Below are 22,019 nucleotides of genomic sequence, written 5' to 3'. Positions count from 1 at the left end.
TAACATATATCTATTTGATATGAATTCCTAGGGCATCTTGAATCCTACATTCCTATGAGCCACCTACCTCATTGAGCAGATGGACTTCAAAGAGGAGAAGCAGAGAAAGATCTATCTATTCTTGCATTTTCTTTTTTTCCAAAGGATCCTGTGCAACAATCATCAATGGCTTCTTGGGGATCTCAAGGTATGCCTAAATCTTTCCTAGATTACTTTTATGTATTTTTTTGTGTTCTAATCTCCTACATGATGTCCATAAAAATCTCATATTTGGTATTAGAGCCGGATCTTATAGGAGATTAGAATACAAAAAAGAAAGAAGAAGAGGGATGATGGTACTCATGGTTTTCCTACCATTGTGTCCTCTAATTAGGATGGTGGGATGAGTCTCCAGTAGCCATTGGAGATCAGCTGATGATGAGCTTTGTTGAGCCACCATATTGAATGCCCACAGATCTCTCTTTTCACATCTAGATTTAAGAAGAACAAAAAAAAAATTTGACACCTCAGGACTAGACTAGTTAATGCACCAACATTGAGGTTCAAGGGCCGGCCATTGGCAAGATGAAGTCTTTGACCCCCTTCTCGATTAAAAGGAGAGGAACCACTGGATCCTAGTTCACCTCTTAATCATGGAGAAACTAGCGAATTTGAGCTTTCGGGAGAAGCTGATAGTCTGCTAATTAAAGGTTTCTAGCAGTTGCTGGTCGAGATTTGGTAAGGGCAGTTGGATTCGGCCTCCTCTATCTAATCGAGAAGAAGAAGATGAGGACTTTGTTTTTCAGATTTTGGATTTTGATTCGAAATCCAACCAATTAGGTCGAAAGAATAAATAAATAAATAAAAAGAAAAAATTATGATTCAGTCCCTCTAGTTGAATTTTGTTATAGAAAGATTCTCTGATAATTATTTTGGTTCCTATAGGATAGTTTTATTGCATAAAAATCCTCAAACATGTAATTGCAAATTTTTGTATTCTCACATTTGGTCTCAATAAAAATATATTTCGAGCAATATTATGTTGATAATATACATATAATTGGTACATTAAGGTTAATGAATAGATTTATGGGCATAATTTGTTAATCCTTGATTTAGGAGGTTGTGGATTTTCCTAATTCATGGTAACCATGGCAAATCTTTTCAACAGACATCAAGAAATTCCCTCCTGATAGTGATATCCTCCAACTTCAGTTCTTCTTAAGTCGAGTGTCTCCTATAGTGATCAAGAATCTCTGACACCCTTTTCTTAAAAGCCTTTCTTTTTGGTAACTCTTTTCTTAAAAGCATTCTAGCTTGGATAGTTTATCATTCTTGATGGAGAACTAAATTTGCTAACTATAGAATTGAACTCTGGTTAGCTAGTATTCTGCAATTTTATGCTATTCCCAATACAATCCATTAAGCATGATATGCATGCAACCAATCTATCTTGAACAGAGATGTAATTGAGCTAAGCTGAGCTGAGTCGTGTAGTTAGAAGTTCGAGCTTGACTCGACTCAAAATTCGACTTGAGATCGATTGAGTCTTATTATCCAAGCTCGAACTCGATTCAATAAAAGATAGACAAAACTTGAGATCGACTCGACTCGACTCAAATATCAATTGAGTCATTCTCGAGCTCGAGTTCGAGCTTGAAATCAAGTCTTAGTCTATTAATAATATATATATATATATATATATATATATATATATATATATATATATATATATATATATATATATATATATATATATATATATATATATATATTAATATATATTATAAATAAAAATAATATTATTAAAATATATATAAATTTGAGTAGGCTAATCAATTTTCGAGTTGAGTATCTTGCTACTCAAGCTTGATAATATAACATGTTGAGTCAAATTTGGACTCGAGTCGAGCTTGAGTAGCTTATGAGTGGCTCGACTTATTTGCACCTCTAATCCTTAAGATCACATCAAAATCATCACATCTACAACCAACAAATCGAATATGATTACCTATTTCTCGACGCTCATGGTATAAGAGTCACAAACAATATCCACCAAATGGTACCTCCATTTGGGGTAGAGGCATATACTCAAACTCCAATGTTACAAACAACATCACAACATTTCTCCAAAAAGAAATTGGTAGATGCAAAACAAAGCGTAGCATGGGGGTCAAATAAAATATATGCATAAATAGATGATGCCCCAATCATGCCTATCACAAATTCTAAAATTCTTCCTAGAACATGTATAGTCTAGATGACAATCAAAAAACATGCATAAACATGAATAAAGAAATATCAAATGGATTATATACCTGCAACTACAAAGTTTGAAACCCAGGCATCTTGTTGGATGAGTGCAAATACTCGCTATTGGGTCCTGGATCTATACTATCATTTTCCTTGCTTTTGACATGCCTGAGATACCTAGGTTGCTGGGGGTCCTGGTGTACATTGAGGCACCTATCGCACATGTAGTTCCTTTCTAGAGCACATAACCACCTCATGGTCCTGTTGATCAAATGTGAAACAATTCTCGGATCCACCTACAATCTCGCAGGGTCCACTACATCTAAAACACTTGATGACACCCTTGGGCTGAGCTCTATCATTTGAAGTTGTAGTGGTCAGCCTCTTGACCTTTGCTTCAATACCCTTTTTGTTATGATGCATAGATCCACTAGGTCTGCTCCTCTTCCTCACATTCTCATCCCTCTCTGCCTGGGTTTCATTGATCCCCTTTCTACTCCTCTTCCTCACATTCTTGTCCCTCTCTACTTGGGTTTCATTGATTCCCTTCTCCAGCCCCAAGGCATTGTTTGTGAGCTCTTTATAGATGGTCAGTTCAAAAGATAACACCTGCTACTTGAGTCGGCTCTCGGCCCTTTTCTCGCATTCTCTCTCGTCATTAGCTTGGGGCATAACCGGCCAATTTCTCAAGCTTTGTTATATACTAAGTGATCATCATACTACCATCCTCTGGTCAATCAAACTCCTAGTACTTTAAGTGGCGGACAATCGAAGAGAATAATTTCACGGAAGGCCTCTTGGGCTCTTGCACTCAACCTAGATCAAACGTTACTTGTCACAACCTTAAGATACTAATTACCTCGCCCTTTTACACTCCGATATCTCTGATAATAAACTTGCCAATGCCCTAAGCCCACTAGAGCCAGGCACGTGATGTGGCCACGTATTCCATAGAGCACGGCTTTAAAGAACATGTAAGATCTTGAAACTTATACATAACCTTAAGCATACTAAAGATGATATAATGTACAATTATCATTCCATAAATAAGATAACAAATCTTATATTAATAGATAGCATGAGTTGTCTTACTACAACCTCTAAAGATAATTTTGTTGGAGAGAATCCAAAAAAAAAACTCAAAATTTTATTGAATCTTTTTTAAATTTTATTTTTAAATATATTAACTTTTTTATCATGATTTTAATTTTTGACGGTTGGACTCTTAATTACCAACGGTCATGTACATTTAATCTTATTTTTATTTTTTGATCGTTAGACTCTACGTTAAAGATTTTGATCATTGGATTCCTTATTAAAGATTTTAATAGGTCAATAAAATTTCAACGGTCATAACGGTCACAAACGATCATAAACGGTCATATTGGGTGGTTATAAAAAAAAGACCATCTTGAGACCTGATTTTGGATATCTTATCTAAGTCTCTCCCTCTCTTTCTTCTAATATTTTCTCTCTAATTATTGTTCTTTCTCGTTATTTTTTTGGATATTGAAAGAGTCTTCATCAACCTCCTCTACGATCATGCTCGCAAGTGGAGGATTTCGATCTCAAAATAGTTTTTCTGGATATTCCTGCACGAAGGATGGGAATACACCTTAGGACAGTGTCCAACGTGCTTCCGGATTTGATTTTTATTTATTTCTGATTTTTTTGTAAGTTATTTACAATTTTTACAATCAAAATTCTTATTAGTCTTCCTAAATTAAATCTGATTTTTTAAATATTGTTTCAACACTCTATGGCCTAATCCATGATTAGGCTGTGAATTGTTCTAAAATCATTACAAATTAATAATTAGTGGATAATCAATACTGTTTCAGCTGTCCTCTTTTCCCTCGAGTCGAAAGTAATATTGTTTCTTATTGCTAATTTCAAACTATTAAATCTGGTCCGCTTTATTGTCTTCCAAGAATCAAACATCCTATTTTTGATGTACTAGGGTTACTATTATTATTGTTCCTTTCGTGTACATCTGGATGAATTTTACGAAAATCTATAGTGTTTTTTCCCCGTCCGTTGCATCAGAAACAGGTGGATCTAATCGGACTGGTTGGTTTTGGAGGTCTTAAGATATAATCTGTTTGTGTTGAGTTCCATTCTCTTTTGCATTTTTTTGTCCACAAATTTAACTGGATTTATCGCACTTTGGGTATAACCTTGAAAGGGGAAAAAAAAATTAGATGTTTTTCTGGGCATCTTAAGCAGCTTAGATCTTGTCAATTTTTCATTTAGAAGTTCCATTATTGTATGAAATCTGTGTTACCATCTGAAGCATCACAGGATATCAATTTGTAGAGCTTGTTTGGAATTCTAAGCCATATCAAAATTAACCTGTATAATTGCGATCGTCTTGTACATCTTGATACACTAGATACAGATACAAGTTCTTATTTCCTTTCTTCGGCAAAGGTGTGGCTGGGAATACCATCTCATTTCCAAGAAGGATACATTCTGACGATGCATATTCATTACTGGGTATGACTGCGACTGCTCTATTGGTGTTCTAACTTTACCTAAAGCTACCATGATTCAATTATTAACGTGTTCTATTTGTTATCCAGCAAGTAATTAAAAGAATTCCTGTTAGAAATTGTAACATATAATCTAAGGTATACTGCATTCCTACTTTGGTTGTGGTTGCATATTATTTCTGTTAATGTATGCACCTTTGTTCAACCATTTCTTCCCTGGTTAGCACACATACTCTGAAAAAGCTGGGATTGGTGCAAATGGTGTTCAGTACATATAAAAATCCGGGATTGGTAATTCCAGTCTACGACCAGTTGTTGCCGGAGGAAGCTGTTTATGATGGACGGTTGATAGTTTCAATTGTTACCCCTAGCCAAAAGAGTACTCTTCAACCTAGGTAAATTTTTTTTGCTAGATAATATCTGATGATTTAAATGTTAGTTCTGAAGATTGTTATGTTTTTTTTTTATTCAGTAATCCATCTTGGCAAATTTACATCTACAGAAATCATTAGAACATCCTTCTAAGGAAAACATGTACAAGAGAAATCCAGAAGTTTGTTCCCCCTTGTCCGTCCAAAGCAATTATTAAGTAGCATTGATGGCACAAAATTCTAGTTTTGTGGAGCTTTCTAGTCTGTGTCTCATGTCGATGTAATGCATTGTCATTTTATAAATGTGCTAAAATTTCTTCTGAGTAATATTGTTAGCACAACAGTTCAAAGGGGATAATAGGCACAAAGCATAAACGTGTTTCATCTAATCCGGTTCGTCTTCATGATTTTTACTCTGTCAATGGTGTTCATACTCAAGCTCATATCCTTTAAAACATAATGGAGGCATTTGGTTTGTAACTAAAATCAGAATAGGAATTAAAATCAAAATAATTTAGAATCAAAATCAAAATGATCAAATTTCTCGAAGCGTTTGATTCGTGACTGAAATCGAAATCGGAATGAATGATTTTCATTGCCGTTGTTTGATTCATCTAAATATAGGAATCGAAATGAATCTTTATTTTAAAAATATAAATCAAAATAGATTTTTATATAAAATAAAATTTTTTAAATAAGAGATGAAATATTTTATAAAATAAAATATAAAATATAAATAATTTTATAAAAAATATAAAAAATATAAAAAATATAAAAAAAATAAAAAAAAAAGAAGAAGGCATGGAGCTCTTTCTGCCCATGCCTTATCTGCATCCACCCCACCCCCGACGCCACACGGGCTCCTCCGTCACGTGCGCCTCCCAACCCTGGCGATCCATCATCCTCAACTCCTCCGCCGCCCTACCCCACCCCGCCCCCAGCCATCCACCATCCGCGACTCCATCATCACAGGATCAGCTTGAGTTAGACACTCGGCATCCTTGCCAGCCAAACAAATCAAGAGAGGCTTCTCGGCCACCCACGACCCATCCTATTCTGAGTTCCAGCCTCTCCTCACCGACTCGAACGGTGTTTTCTCTCTAGGCTTCCTCCGCTTCAACACTACCCAGCTCGAGCTCACGGTCCTCCACCTCCCCTCCTCCTTGCCCGTCTGGCGCGTCAACCAGGCTCGTCCAGCACTCCGGACCGAGTCCACCTCCTTCTCCTTAAATGGCACCCTGGTCCTCTCCGACCCAAAAATTGGGGTAATCTGGTCGACTCCGACCGTCGGTGGGGACTGACTCGTTCTTCTCGACTCCTCCAATTTTCAAATCCAAAAGCTCAAAGATCCCCACTACCACCACCGATTGCTCTTCGCACCGATCGCAAAGCTCCTCCGCCCCCCACCCCCTGCGACCAGTGGTTTCTTTGCACCACCGCACCCTCCTCCACCCACCCGGCCCCATCATGGCTTGCGGCTCCCCCCTACGGTCCGCGGTTTCTCTGCGCCACCAAACCCCCACCCGCCCTCACCGCACCTCTGCACTCCCCCGCCCACCCGTAGACACCAGCTCCCTGCCCCACCGATGGGTGTTTTTTTTTAATTTTATTTTATTCCACCGGAACGAGACTTTGACTCCCATGGGGATGATTCTGATTCAGTTACAGAAAATTGGGCCATTCCCATTCTTCTCTAGAATGAGAATCGGAGTGAGACTCCCCCCAACTAAATAATTAGAATTGGAGTTATCCATTTCCATTCCCATTCCATATCTTTATTCCTCCAACCAAACATCTCCAAAGGCTCTTCAACTATCTTTCTTTCTGATCTCTTCCAATTATTTCATACTAATGTCACGCCCCCGACCCGAGATTGTGAATCGAGGGTCATGGCAACCGCCGCATACTCATAGAAAACTCTTCCCATAAGCATGCAAGGCATCTTATCATGCTATCCTAAAACAACAGCGGAATAATTAGACAATAATTTAAATCCAAAACATAACGATCTAAATTTTTTTTTTAATATCTTAATAAATTCAACAATGATTCATAGGTCTTATACCAAATTCAATAAGACTTTCAACCTAAAATAAAAGTATAAGGATTCTGCTTCTGATCACTCTTCCATTCATATCTTGTATCATCTTAATTCCTCAACATCTATAAAAATAGTAAAATAGAAGGTAATAAGCTAGACAGCCCAGTAAGCAATGATCACTTTTCAACAGATTTCATCAGGCATTTAAGTAAATAATCATTTATAAAAAATAAGCATATAGAGTTCATCAATTCGAAATCAATTTCCAATTATGCAATATAATTCATGCCAAAATTCATTTTTTTTTTCGAAAATTCAAGTTTCTTTCCAGATTTCAATTTTTTTCATTCTTAAATTCTTTTCGTCAACCATGAGCTATGACTATATTTTTTCTGTGGTAGAGTCATAACACTACATATCTTCTTGCAGTGAGCTGTGAATCATCTGACAGCAAAGTCCTTCGGAACCGCTGGTCTTTCTGGTGGTTTGTCGCTGGTCTCTCTGACGACGTAAACCCTCAGGACAAATCAATTGCCAACGTATATGCCCCCATTGGCAGGGTCCTTTACATAGTCAGGTTGTCAATTCATATTATTTCTTATATCATAATTCTTCATAAATCATATTTCAGATTCTAATTTCGATAATAAAATATATAATCATGTAGTATCGAAATCAATCAATATAATGCATCATGAAATCAATATGTTCAATCATACTTCATCATAATATTTCAAATAAGATATTTTCATAACAAAATACCATTCATCCAATTCATGCATCGTTTTACAAATCATGTCAGAAAAATATATTATAATTTATCGATAAATCTAGAAAAAGTGAAACATTACTTACCTCAAACGTATTTCAATAAATCCACATAATTATATAAATTTTCTTTCAAAAATTTTGTTCGTAGATCATATCGCGATATCCCATGATCAAACATCCACAATCCTATATAGAATCAATTTCAATAATTAGAAAGAATATGAATACCATACTTTAACGGTTTAGATTGGGTCCGATCATCTAATTTCATCTAATCAAAATCTAATTAGGACCTAAACGATCCAAAGTTTGACTATCAGATCAAATCGGATTTGAAGTGATAGGACTGAAGTTTTTTCATCGATTTCATAAAATCAAGTGGAGAGAGAAAATCAGAGGAGAGAGAATTCATGAGGTACAATTCAAATTGATCAGGTGACACAATCCAACATTACGATTGGTCCAATATCTCAATTGGTGAAATCAACATGATCAAATCATGATTAAATCAGGATCATGGATAATTAAATTGATAAATATCGGATCTGATCAAGGTAGGTGCTAGTACGTTGTCTGACAATCATGGATCAGGGTTCTTCATTAAAATCAGATCAGGACTATTAAAAAAAAATTTTCATTCACTAACTTTTTTAGAGAGAGAATATTTTAGAGAGAAAAAATTTTAGAGAGAAAAAACTCATCTTGAATTCTTCAGACAATATGATTCAATAAATCCGATCGATCAGATCAAATCATGCTGAAATTATCATGTGGATAATTCAATAAAATTATAAGAAATAAAATCTAAAAATATCTGATCTGATCAAAGTGGATGTCGGTGTACCGTCCGACGATCACAGATCAAAAATCCATCATGAGGATTATTTAAATTCATCATCATTCTTCTCAAAATTTTAAAAATCTTAGGAGAGAGAAATAACTTAGAGAGAGAAAGTAGAGAGAGAAAGTTCAATTCTAGAGAGAGAAAATACTAGTTCAGGCTGAAGAGAGGGAGAAAAGAGAGAGAAACTCTCTTTCTCATATTTATTATTTATATCATTATTTATTATTTTATTTTATTTTTTTCTTTCTTCTTTTCTTTCTTTCTTTTTTTTTCACAGAAGAGAGAGGAGAGAAAATCCTATTTATTATTATTATATTATTATTATATTATTTTTTTCTTCTTTTTTTTCTCTTTTTTTTTCCTTCTTCTTTTCTTTTCTTTTTCTTTTTTCTTCTTCTTTTTCTTTTCTTTTTCTTTCCTTTTCTTTTCTTTCTTTTCTTTCCTTCTTCTTTTCTTTTTCTTTCTTCTTCTTCCCGTGGGTTCCTTTGGGCCGAAACAGGGGATCTCACAATCCCCTGTTGACTAGCCGGCCGGCGGTGCAACCGGCGTGGGGTGGCCGTCGGCAGGAGGGGGGCGACCCGACGACAAGAGGAGGGCCAAACCGGTGGTCGGCGGTGACCACCGACGTCGAAAAAATGGCAAAAAAATAAAGGTTCTTCTGCAACAAAATTCGATGACTCCGGTCGCCGGCGAGCGTGCACACAGGCATAGAAAGGAAAGGGGAGAAGAGAGGAAGGGGAGGAGGCTTACCTCCGACGCCGGTGAGGCTTTTCCGATGAGCAATTGGACGGCACAGGGACGGGTCTCTGTGAGGATTTTTCTGACGATTGCCGCCGACTGGATCCCAGGTCTTTAGTGGAAGGGAGAGAGGAGGGATCTCCTCCTTAAATAGAGCCGGAGGGAGCTCGTTTCTGACTCCGGTTGGGAGCCGACGAGAGGAGGAAGAAGACTCCCTTCGGGAGTTCTTCTTCTCTATTTTTCTCTCTTTTTTTTCGTTTGGACTTTGGTGGGCTGGGATTTTTATTCGGGCCGGGCCATCACATTCTTCCCCTCTAAAAAAAATTTCATCCTCGAAATTTTTCTTGCTTGAGTCTTCATAGTTTCTTACTTTGAATCTCATCCAAAAATGTTTCAATATTCTAATTCTTGATATAAAATTCATTCTTAAATCATTTTATAAGGAAAAAGTCAATACATCAAATATTGATCTGAAACAGAACCATTCATTTTCTTATTTATCAAGATCAATATCTCAAAGATTTTTAATATTTCAAAATTTTGAAATTATAATCTCATTTCTTATAAAAATCATGTTCAATATCTCACGACTCAAATTAAAATCAAATCTATTTCTTGTGAATAAAAAAAGGTCAATATCTCTATTCTTGCATAAGAACTTCATTCATCATCATCATTCATTTATTTATTTATTTATTTATTAAATATTAACCACTCTTAATTAATCAACCCATCATGAGATAGGAAAAACATACTTCTATGAATCATATGATGACATCCCAATCAATCAAAATTCAAAAATATTTTCTCTTATTCGTACTTTCAAAGATTGAAGATTTATCATTTCAATTTCATTCTCGAACTTTTGATATTTTAATTCTCGATACAACTTCATCATTAAGTCATTTCATAAAGATCAATATCACCATTGTTGATTGAATCAATATCACTATTTCTAGTTATCAAAATTTTTTTACTCAAACCCTCAAACTCTTAAATATTCTAATTCTTGAAGCAAATTTTATCATTAAGTCATTCCATAATAAAAATCAATAACTCAAATATTGTTCTAAATCAAAACTATATTTTTCTTATAATCAAAATCAATGTCTTTATTCTAAGTAAGTATATCAATCTTCTTTATGTAAACATTAACAACTCTTAATTAATCGATTCATTATCAAATTAAATTATAAATAACTCCAATCCATCTTTTGTAGAACAATCGTCAATATCAATAGATAACCTCAATCTTTTTCATTTAGTCAGAGAAATAATAATAATCAAAAGAGTTCAAACTTTAAATTTTATTATACCCTGGAGATAAATATTTGAGTATAATAATCTAAGATCGAAATCATTATTCGATAAACAATCTCAAATTCTTCCTAATAAATAGAGAATTGTAAAATTTAATTTTAGGATAGAGAAAATTTATCTCTATATATTCTAAATCTAAAATCAAAAATCAGAGGTCCACTCATCCTAGAATTAGGATGCTAATTATTTTTGTAACATAGTAGGTGGAAGCACTACTTTTAAAAATCACATTAGGATATCTAAAATAATTCAAAATTTTTAAAATATTATTCTTTCTAATATCAATGAATTTCTTGTATCAAACTATATCATCTATCATAATTCTTTGACTCAAAGAATTAACATTCCTGACTTACTCAAAGTAATCCAGATTACCATGCTTCCGCTGCACACTTTGATCTAACAATCAAAATTTCTTAGCTTCATAAAAAATTTTGATCAAATTATTTCTTTACCTTATCAATAGAAAAAAAAATTTTAAATTTTAAATTTTAATTAAAGCTAAAGATTAACTTCTGATTCTCATTCATACATTTACTAGTGTACAATAATCTTGATTAATCCTTGAGTCCAATATCATATTTAAACCATCATATAGATTTACTATAATCAATATGAATCAAATCTTAATTCTCATATCAATTCAATTTGATTATTTCTAAATCAAATCTTTATAAGTCAAATCAACGAGAAAATCCTTCGATGCTCCACCAAATTTGGACATAATCTGAATATATAAGAATTTCAAATCATTATTTCTTTTTTCTAAAATTTCTATCATCAGGATCTTTAATATCTATCAAATATCCTTTCATAACAATCATACAAGCTTCAAAAATCAAATCTCCATTTAATAATAGATTCAATTTGGGACCTCGTTAACAAAAGCAAAGGAACTCCATATTAATTCTTAAATCTAAAATTTTTAAATTGTAAATTCACATGGATCTCTTAATCTGAAATAAATATAAATCAGATCTTTTATCTTAATCTAAAGATATCAATTTTTCATTAACAACCTCAATAATAATATCAGAAAATCTCTTGATCAACTTAGATACGAAATCTTTAAATTAAAATTTCATACACATCATGTAGTCTCCAAGAGACATAATAAGATCTATTATCTAGATCTAAGGATGATGATTAAAGATTCCAGTATGATGAATATTCTACAACCTCATAATCGATTTCATCAATAAGAAATAGGTTTCTTTGCAATATCCTCAAATATACATTCATCCTAATATGCCACTTTATATATAATCCACATACCAAATTTAATTTCGATAAATATTTCAATTAAGCATCATAAAAGATTTTTCTTAGTCCATCCTGGAATAATATTTTATCGTCAAATCTTTATCTTACCAATAATCGTCAACTTCTCAACTAGAAATAATATCATAGTATTATTCTCATATCGAATTTGAACTTACGATTCACTTGAATAACCAATGATCAAATTAATAACCACAATGCATAATAAAATTTTATGTCAATCCTTTTGTGATTACTTTCGATCAAGATCTAACTAATCATATCATGATCAATAGATCATCCATCATATTTCAAATTCTATATGTCATAATCTCTTGTGATCCTTTCATACATAATCTCAATGTTTAATCAAAATTTATAAATATTTCTCCCACTACAATCATGAAAGATCTACACTATAATGTCCCTAGTGTCTATCCACTTATACCCATTCTATATCTGATTCTATGTTTCATAATTCATCCACTTATGCTCTGATACCATATTAATTGTCACGCTCCCGACCCGAGATTGTGAATCGAGGGTCATGGCAACCGCCGCATACTCATAGAAAACTCTTCTCATAAGCATGCAAGGCATCTTATCATGCTATCCTAAAACAACAGCGAAATAATTAGACAATAATTTAAATCCAAAATATAACGATCTAAATTTTTTTTTTTATATCTTAATAAATTCAACAATGATTCATAGGTCTTACACCAAATTCAATAAGACTTTTAACCTAAAATAAAAGTATAAAGATTCTGCTTCTAATCACTCTTCTATTCATATCTTGTATCATCTTAATTCCTCAACATCTATAAAAATAGTAAAATAGAAGGTAATGAGCTAGACAGCCCAGTAAGCAATGATCACTTTTCAACAGATTTCATCAGGTATTTAAGTAAATAATTATTTATAAAAAATAAGCATATAGAGTTCATCAATTCGAAATCAATTTCTAATTATGCAATATAATTCATGCCAAATTCATTTCTTTTTCAAAATTTAAATTTCTTTCCAGATTTTAATTTCTTTCGTTCTTAAATTCTTTTCGTCAACCATGAGCTATGACCATATTTTTCCTGTGACAGGGTCATAACACTGCGTATCTTCTTGCAGTGAGCTGCGAATCATCTAACAGCAAAGTCCTTCGGAACCGCTGGTCTCTCTGCAGTTTATCGCTGGTCTCTCTGGCGACGTAAACCCTTAAGACAAATCAATTGCCAACGTATATGCCTCCATTGGCAGGGTCCTTTACATAGTCAGGTTGTCAATTCATATTATTTCTTATATCATAATTCTTCATAAATCATATTTCAGATTCTAATTTGATAATAAAATATATAATCATGTAGTATCAAAATCAATCAATATAATGCATCATGAAATCAATATGTTCAATCATGCTTCATCATAATATTTCAAATAAGATATTTTCATAACAAAATACCATTCATCCAATTCATGCATCGTTTCACAAATCATGTCAGAAAAATATATTATAATTTATCGATAAATCTAAAAAAAGTAAAACATTACTTACCTCAAATACATTCCAATAAATTTATAAATTATATAAATTTTCTTCCAAAAATTTTGTTCGTAGATCATATCGCAATATCCCATGATCAAACATCCACAATCCTATACAGAATCAATTTCAATAATTAGAAAGAATACGAATACCATATTTCAACGGTTTAAATTGGGTTCGATCATCTAATTTCATCTAATCAAAATCTAATTAGGACCTAAACGATCCAAAGTTTGACTATCAGATCAAATCGGATTTGAAGTGATAGGACCAAAGTTCTTCATCGATTTCATAAAATCAAGTGGAGAGAGAAAATCAGAGGAGAGAGAATTCATGAGGTATAATTCGAATTGATCAGATGACACAATCCAATATTACGATTGGTCCAATATCTCGATTGGTGAAATCAACATGATCAAATCATGATTAAATCAGGATCATGGATAATTAAATTGATAAATATCGATCTGATCAAGGTAGGTGCCAGTACGCTGTCTGACAATCACGAATCAGTGTTCTTCATTAAAATCAGATTAGGACTATTAAAAAAAAATTTCTTCATTCACTAACCTTTTTAGAGAGAGAATCAATCAAGAGAAAAATATTTTAGAGAGAGAAAATTTTAGAAAAGAAAATTCTAGAGAGAGAAAACTCATCTTGAATTATTTAGACAATATGATTCAACAAATCCGATCGATCAGATCAAATCATGCTAAATTATCATGTGGATAATTCAATAAAATCATAAGAAATAAAATCTAAAAATATCTGATCTGATCAAAGTGGATGTCGGTGAACCGTCCGATATCACAGATCAAAAATCCATCACGAGGATTATTTAAATTCATCATCATCTTCTTAAAATTTAGAAATCTTAGGAGAGAAAAATAACTTAGAGAAGAAAGTAGAGAGAGAACGTCCAATTCTAGAGAGAAAAAATACTAGTTTAGGTTGAAGATAGGGAGGAAGAGATAGAAATTCTCTTTCTCATATTTTATTATTTATATTATTATTCATTTATTTTATTTTTTTCTTTCTTCTTTTCTTTCTTTCTTTTTTTTCACGAAAAGAGAGGAGAGAAAATCCTATTATATATTATATACTATTATTATATTATTTTTTTCTTTTTTTCTTTTCCTTCTCTTTCTTTCTTTTCTTTTTCCTTCTTCTTTTTCTTTTTTTTTCTTTCCTTTTCTTTTCTTTCTTTTCTTCCCTTCTTTTCTTTTTCTTTCTTCTTCTTTCCCGTGGGTTCCTTGTTAGGATTTGATGCCTCAAGATTTAGCCCACATTGAGCCAACAGCGAGGTTTGCGGCAAAAAATAGAGTCCAACGAGATCAAGATCACCCAAAACGAGCTCGAATGGAGAGATACGAGTTTTTGAAGTCCGGCACCGAGATTCGAGACGGCAGAGGACCATCGGCAACCGGCGGCGGGCGCACAGGGACGCACGACCCACACGGGCAGGCGCCCCAGGCGGCGCACGGCCCAGCCGGGCGTGCGGCCCAGGCGCGCGGGAGCGGGCCGGCCCAGGCCCAGCGGCCTGCTGGCCCTTTACCCCGATCCACCGTGGACCGAGCGATCCACGGCTGGCCTTGTGGACCGCGTGGCATTTCCACGTGTTTTGCACGGTCCACTGCACTATTCTATGAACCGTCGCGATCGAGGGCGTGATTATCTATTTTTTTGATTCGATGGTTCAGAACCTGATTTGGGTGATTAGGACTCTTAAACCTAATCTAATTAGGTTTTAACCCTTTAAAAGGGCTTGTTGACGAACAGTAAACAGGTGGTTCGGTTTTTCTGCTGAGGCCACACAGAACCTGAGAAGAAAAAGGAGAGAGAGGCAGAAGCGCTGAGAGACAAGGAGCAGGAGGCTCCTGGATAGCAGTCGCCAGGTACTTCAGGGTTTCAAGGGTCTTCCAAGAGAGAGAGAGCTTTTGTGAGGGGAACTTCAAGTGAGAGAGAATTGGGTGTACAAGGGTTGAGGGTGAGTTTCCTCTTGTAAAATTTCTTTTTCATAGTGAAGTTTGCATGCCCCGTGGAGGGCGAAGCCCTTTTGTGCTGATCCACGTATTTTGATTGTTTTCTTTTTATTTTGTTTCTTCTTTCTTCCTGCTGCATCGCGTGGTACTGAAAGGATCTTGGAAGGTGGTGTCCTGACCAGACATCCACCTAACAAGTGGTATCAGAGTAAGGCGGTACAAGGACACAGATTGCAGTGGTGGTGAGCAAGACTGAAGATGGAGAAGACAGGAACAATCAAGATGGAGATCAACAAGTTCGATGGTAAGAGTAATTTCTCCTTGTGGCAGGCAAGGGTGAAGGACGTGCTCATCCAACAGGGATTGATCGATGCTCTCTTGTGCGATGAGAAGCCGACCACCATAGAGGTGCGGGATTAAAAATAGCTATAGATGCAGACGGTGGGTACCATCCACATGTACTTAGCGGATGAGGTGGTGATCTATGTGCTGAGCGAGACTTCCCCGATGGTGCTGTGGTCGAAGCTCGAGGATTGTACTTGGCGAAGTCTCTCACCAACACACTTTTCCTCTGGAGGCAGTTTTATCAACTGCAGATGACTGAGGGACAGAGCGTGCAGGAGCATTTGAGCCACTTCCAGAAGATCCTCACTGACCTCCTCAGCGTTGGCGAGAACGTTAAGGAGAAGACCAGGGCGCTGGTTTTGCTGGCGTCGCTTCCCCCTTCGTACGAGTCCTTGGTGATTGCTCTTCTAGTGGGGAAGAGCACTATCAAGATGGACGAGGTCATCGCGGCGATACTCCAGAACGAGGTTCTCAGGAGGGAGAACCCAGCTTTGAGCTCAGATGGCGATAGCTTAGCTTTGGTGGCTTCTGGAGGAGCAGGAGGCAGTAGACGGAGCGACAGAAGATCGCAACGAGGGCGGTCCAAGTCTAGAGGGACTTGAGCAAAATCAGGTGTTATCGGTGTGAGGAGTTGGGGCATATAGTCAAAGATTGTCCTCAACTTAAAATCGGACTGTGGCTGCTGTAGCAATGGCCGACAGCGATTTCGATGGAGATGTCCTAGAGATATCTGACGAGGTATCTACTTCTTCCCAGTAATGGATATTAGATTCTGCATGCCTCTATCATGTGTGTTGCAGAGAGGAGCAGTTTGACTCCCTGGAGAACAGTGAGGGCACTGTATATCTGCCGGATGGATCGAGCTGTGCGATCAGAGACATTGGGACGGTCAGCTGGAGGACACATGACGGTGTAGTGAGGAGATTGGTGGAGGTCCGATACATACCCGATTTCAGGTGGAATCTTATCTCACTTAGCAGACTAGATTCGAGAGGCTACAGGATGGTAGCTGGTGGAGGAATCCTGAGGGTGCTACGCGGCAATAGGATTGTGCTGGAGGGGAAGAAGGGGAGCAGAGGACATTATTACTTGGTGGGGAGCCCAGTGCGAGGTAGAGCTTTGGGAGCCAGGCGGAGCCCAGAGTGAGATGGAGCTCCAGGAGGCGGATCGGGTACGAGACAGGAGACTCGAAAGGACGAGAGGCGATGTTGCAAGGTGAGATTCCTATTGCCGTAGGACGATGCCCTGAGCAGGTCTCAGGTCAGGAGGAACACAGCATACGATGGAGATGGGATCGAGCAGCCTGGCTCGACTCCCATGTTTACTCATCCATGATCAGTAGGCGATTGTCCCAGGGCATGGGGGCGAGGAGATCCAGAAGCTCTCGAAGTTTGGAGGAGGCCGAATATCGAGTCGAGGTGGAGATTGTTAGAATTTGACGTCTCGAGATTCAGCCCACATTGAGCCCACAATAAGGTTTGCGGTAAAAAATGGAGTCCAACGAGATCAAGATCACCCAAAATGGAGCTCGGATGGAGGAGATACGAGCTTTTGAAGTCAGCACGAGATTCGAGGCGGCAGAGGACCATCGGCGACCGGCGCGGGCGACAGCAACGCAGCCGCAGGCGACGGCACGTGGGATGCACGACCCACGCGGGCACGCGGCCCATGCGGGTGCATGGCCCAGGCGGGCGCACGGCCCAGTCGGGCATGCAGCCCAGGCGCGCGCAGGCCCGCACGCGGGAGCGGGCCGGCCCAGGCCCAGCGCCCTGCTGACCCTTTGCCCCGGTCCATCATGGACCGGGCGGTCCATGGTTGGGCCTGTGGACCTTGTGGGCATTTCCCACGTATTTCGCGAGATCCACGGCACTATTTCGTGGACCGATCGCGATCGGAGGGCGTGGTTGATCTATTTTTCATCCGATGGTTCAGAACCTGATTTGGGTTGATTAAGGACTCTTAAACCTAATCTAATTAGGTTTTAATCCTTTAAAAGGGCCTGTGGACGAACAGTAAATAGGTGGTTCGGTTTTTCTGCTGAGGCCGCGCGGAACCCGAAAGAGAAAGGAGAGAGAGGCGGAAGCGCTGAGAGACAAGGAGCAGGAGGCTCCTGGACAGCGGTCGTCAGGTACTTCAGGGGTTCAGGGGGTCTTCCAAGAGAGAGAGAGCTTTTGTGAGGGGAACTTCTAGTGAGAGAGAATTTGGTGTACAAGAGTTGAGGGTGAGGTCTCCTCTTGTAAAATTTCTTTTTCATAATGAGTTTGCATGCCCCGTGGAGGCGAGCCCTTTTGTGGCTGATTCACGTATTTTGATTGTTTTCTTTTTGTTTTGTTTCTTCTTTCTTCCTGCTGCATCGCGTGGTACTGAAAGGATCTTGGGAGGTGGTGTCCTGGCCAGACATCCACCCAATATTCCTTTGGGCCGAAATAGGGGATCTCATAATCCCCTGTTGGCTGGCTGGCCAACGGTGCAACCGGCGTGGGGCGGTCGTCGGCAGGAGGGGGGCGACCCGACGACAAGAGGAGGCCAAACCGGTGGTCGGCGGTGACCACCGGCGTCAGAAAAATGGCAAAAAAATAAAGGTTCTTCTACAACAAAATCCGATGACTCCGGTCGTCGGCGAGCGTGCACACAGGCATGGGAAGGAAAGGGGAGAAGAGAGGAAGGGGAGGAGGCTTACCTCTGACGCCGGCGAGGCTTTTCCGGCGAGCAATTGGACGGCACAGGGATGGGTCTCCGTGAGGATTTTTCCGACGATTGCCGCCGACTGGATCCCAGGTCTTTGGTGGAAGGGAGAGAGGAGGGATCTCCTCCTTAAATAGAGCCGGAGGGAGCTCGTTTCCTACTCCGGTTGGGAGCCGATGAGAGGAGGAAGAAGACTCCCTTCGGGAGTTCTTCTCCTCTGTTTTTCTCTTTCTTTTTTTTCGTTTGGGTTTTGGTGGGCTGGGATTTTTATTCGGGCCGAGCCATCACAACTAATCTCCTGGTTTTTACTTAATATGTAACAAATCCTAAAATAAGAGATTTTATAAGTTTTTGAAAAATAATTTTGGTTCCTGCCACTGACATTAGAAAAAGATTTCATTTTCTTTTTTGATTTATAGCAATTAGGAGATTCATTGCCCTTGTTAATTGAGAACTTGTGGGCCTCATCGAGAAGAAAGGAAGAAAAAAAAAAACACCATCCTCGTAGGCTGATACATTTGTGATGTTTATAGCCCAAATTGTGCTTTTCTGTTTCTGCTATTTGGTCTTGTACTATAGAAAAATCATGGCTTTCCATTAATGTGTGTATGATTGCTTGTACATTTTATAATATCATTAAAATTATGATATGTAACTTTTATAATTTTATTATTTAAAAATTATAATTTTTTTTATATATCAGTTTGTCTTAAAAAGGCTTGAATAGGATTAAGATCCTAATGTTATTAAGGAGGATGGGGCTTTACTCATAATAGATTTTTCAATAGTAGAAACCCAACTTTTATGATAGGAGATCTCTTGAAGAGGTTCAACGTGGTAACAACAAACTAATTGGTTGATCAAAAAGCATACGTGATTTATTTGATATAGGAGTGATAGACTCCATTCCATCTCTATGGTGATTAGTGTTCTTATATAATGGTTAGAAAAAACTATAGCTCTGAATGAGATCCGATGTGGTATTTTTCACGAGATGTGATACTACACACATCTCTAAAGAGGCTCACCTATATGAGAGTATCTGTACATGGCCGCGGATATGAGATTTAGACAATCTCTAGTAACTCTCATGAAAAATCAAGATACTTATGCAAGACCATTATGCATAGACTAGCGATGAAGAAACTCTGTACTATGTGTGGTAGTTGAAGTCTAAATCAAAGGAATATAGTTCAAAATCTGATTCACTCCATTTTCTTCAGATAAAAACTATGATAGCCCAGCAGCACAAACAAAAAAAAAAAATTGATGAAGACTCCCACAGGGAGTCTTCTTCTCCCGACCGGCTCCTAATCAGAGTCGGAAACCTCACCGGAGAGGAGTCAAACTCTTCTCCTTTGGTTCTATTTAAAGGGAGACCCTTCTCCCTTCTTCCTACCGAAGAATCCCGGGGCAAAACGGCGGCAATCGTCGGAAATTTTCTCACGGAGACCCATCCTTGTGCCATCCAATTTCTCGCCGGAAAAAACCTCGCCGGCGTCGGAGGTAAGCTTCCTCCCCTTCCTCTCTCCTCCCCCTTCCTTCCCGTGCCGATGTGCACGCTCGTCGGCGACCGAAGTCGCCGGATTTTATTGCGGAAAAATCTTCTTTTTTTGCCATTTTTCCATCGCCGGTGGTCACTGTCGACCACCGGTTTGGCCTCCTCTTACCGCGGATCGCCTCTCCTCCTGCCGACGGCCATCTCACGCCGACCACGCCGCCGGCCGGCCACCCAACGAGGGGACCATGAGGTCCCCTGTTTCAGCCCAAAATAAGTCCACGGGAGAAGAAAAAAGAAGAAGAAGAAGAAGGAAAGAAAAAGAAAAAGAAAAGAAGGAAAAGAAAAGAAAAAAAAAAAGAAAAAGAAAAAAAGAAAAGAAAAAGAAAAAGAAAAAAAAAAGAAAAAGAAAGAAGAAAAATAATAATAATAATAATATAATAATAATAAATAGGATTTTCTCTCCTCTCTCTTCCATCAAGAAAAAAAAAAAAGAGAAAGAAAGAAAAGAAGAAAGAGAAAAATAAAATTAATTAATAATGAGATAAATAATAAAATATGAGAAAGAGAGTTTCTCTTTCTTCTCTCTCTCTCTTCAGCCTGAACTAGTATTTCTCTCTCTAGAATTGGACTTCTCTCTCTACTTTCTCTCTCTAGAATCCTCTCTCTAGATTATTTCTCTCTCTTAAGATTTCTAAAATTTTGAGAAGAATGATGATGAATTTAAATGATCCTCATGATGGATTTTTGATCCGTGATCGTCGGACGGTACACCGACATCCACTTTGATCAGGTCAGATATTTTTAGATTTTATTTCTCATGATTTTATTGAATTGTCCACATGATAATTTCAGCATGATTTGATCTGATCGATCAGAATTTGTTGAATCATATTGTCTGAAGAATTCAAGATGAGTTTTCTCTCTCTAGAATTTTCTCTCTCTAGAATTTTCTCTCTCTAAAATATTCTCTCTCTTGATTGATTCTCTCTCTAAAAAAAGGTTAGTGAATGAAGAAATTTCTTTTAATAAGTCTGATCTGATTCTAATGAAGAATCCTGATCCATGATTGTCAGACAGCGTACTGGCACCCACCTTAATCAGACCATGAATCTTTAGATTTGATCATCCATGATTCCGATCTAGCCATGATTTAATTTGATCATGTTGATTTCACCAATCGAGATATTGGATCAATCGTAATGTTGGATTGTGTCATCTGATCAATTCGAATTGTACCTCATGAATTCTCTCTCCTCTGATTTTCTTTCTCTACTTGATTTTATGAAATCGATGAAGAAACCTCGGTCCTATCACTTCGAATCCAATTTGATCTGATAGTCAAAACTTTGGATCATTTAGGTCCTAATTAGATTTTGATTAGATAAAATTAGATGATCGGACCCATCTAAACCGTTGAAATATGGTATTCGTATTCTTTCTAATTATTGAAATTGATTCTGTATAGGATTGTGGATGTTTGATCATGAAATATTGCGATATGATCTATGAACAGAATTTTTTGGAAGAAAATTTATAGAACTATGTGGATTTATTGGAGTGCGTTCGAGGTAAGTAATGTTTCACTTTTTCTAGATTATCGGATAAATTATAATGTATTCTTCTGACATGATTTGTGAAACGATGATGAATTGGATGAATGGTATTTTGTTATGAAAATATCTTATTTGAAATTTATGATGAAGCATGATTGAACATATTGATTTCATGATGCATTATATTGATTGATTTCGATACTACATGATTATATGTTTTATTATCGAAATTTAGAATATGAAACATGATTTATGAAGAATTATGATATAAGAAACATTATGAATTGCAACCTGACTATGTAAAGGACTCCGCCAATGGGGGCATATACGTTGGCAATTGATTG

At 37.2% G+C, this 22,019-nt stretch overlaps 1 long non-coding RNA gene across 1 annotated transcript; it reads left to right on the top strand.

Annotated features, from left to right (window-relative positions):
• The first annotated feature begins 7 nt into the window (after window positions 1-7).
• Window positions 8-5,398, top strand: LOC105035306 (uncharacterized). The gene is made up of 3 exons (XR_830324.4): window positions 8-187; window positions 4,625-5,119; window positions 5,197-5,398. It is a non-coding gene; the product is annotated as an uncharacterized lncRNA (long non-coding RNA).
• Window positions 5,399-22,019: the final 16,621 nt, after the last annotated feature.

This window comes from Elaeis guineensis, chromosome 4, assembly GCF_000442705.2.
Source record: "Elaeis guineensis isolate ETL-2024a chromosome 4, EG11, whole genome shotgun sequence".
In the NCBI taxonomy this organism is placed as follows: domain Eukaryota; kingdom Viridiplantae; phylum Streptophyta; class Magnoliopsida; order Arecales; family Arecaceae; genus Elaeis; species Elaeis guineensis.
This window is presented reverse-complemented; position numbering and strand designations above follow the sequence as displayed.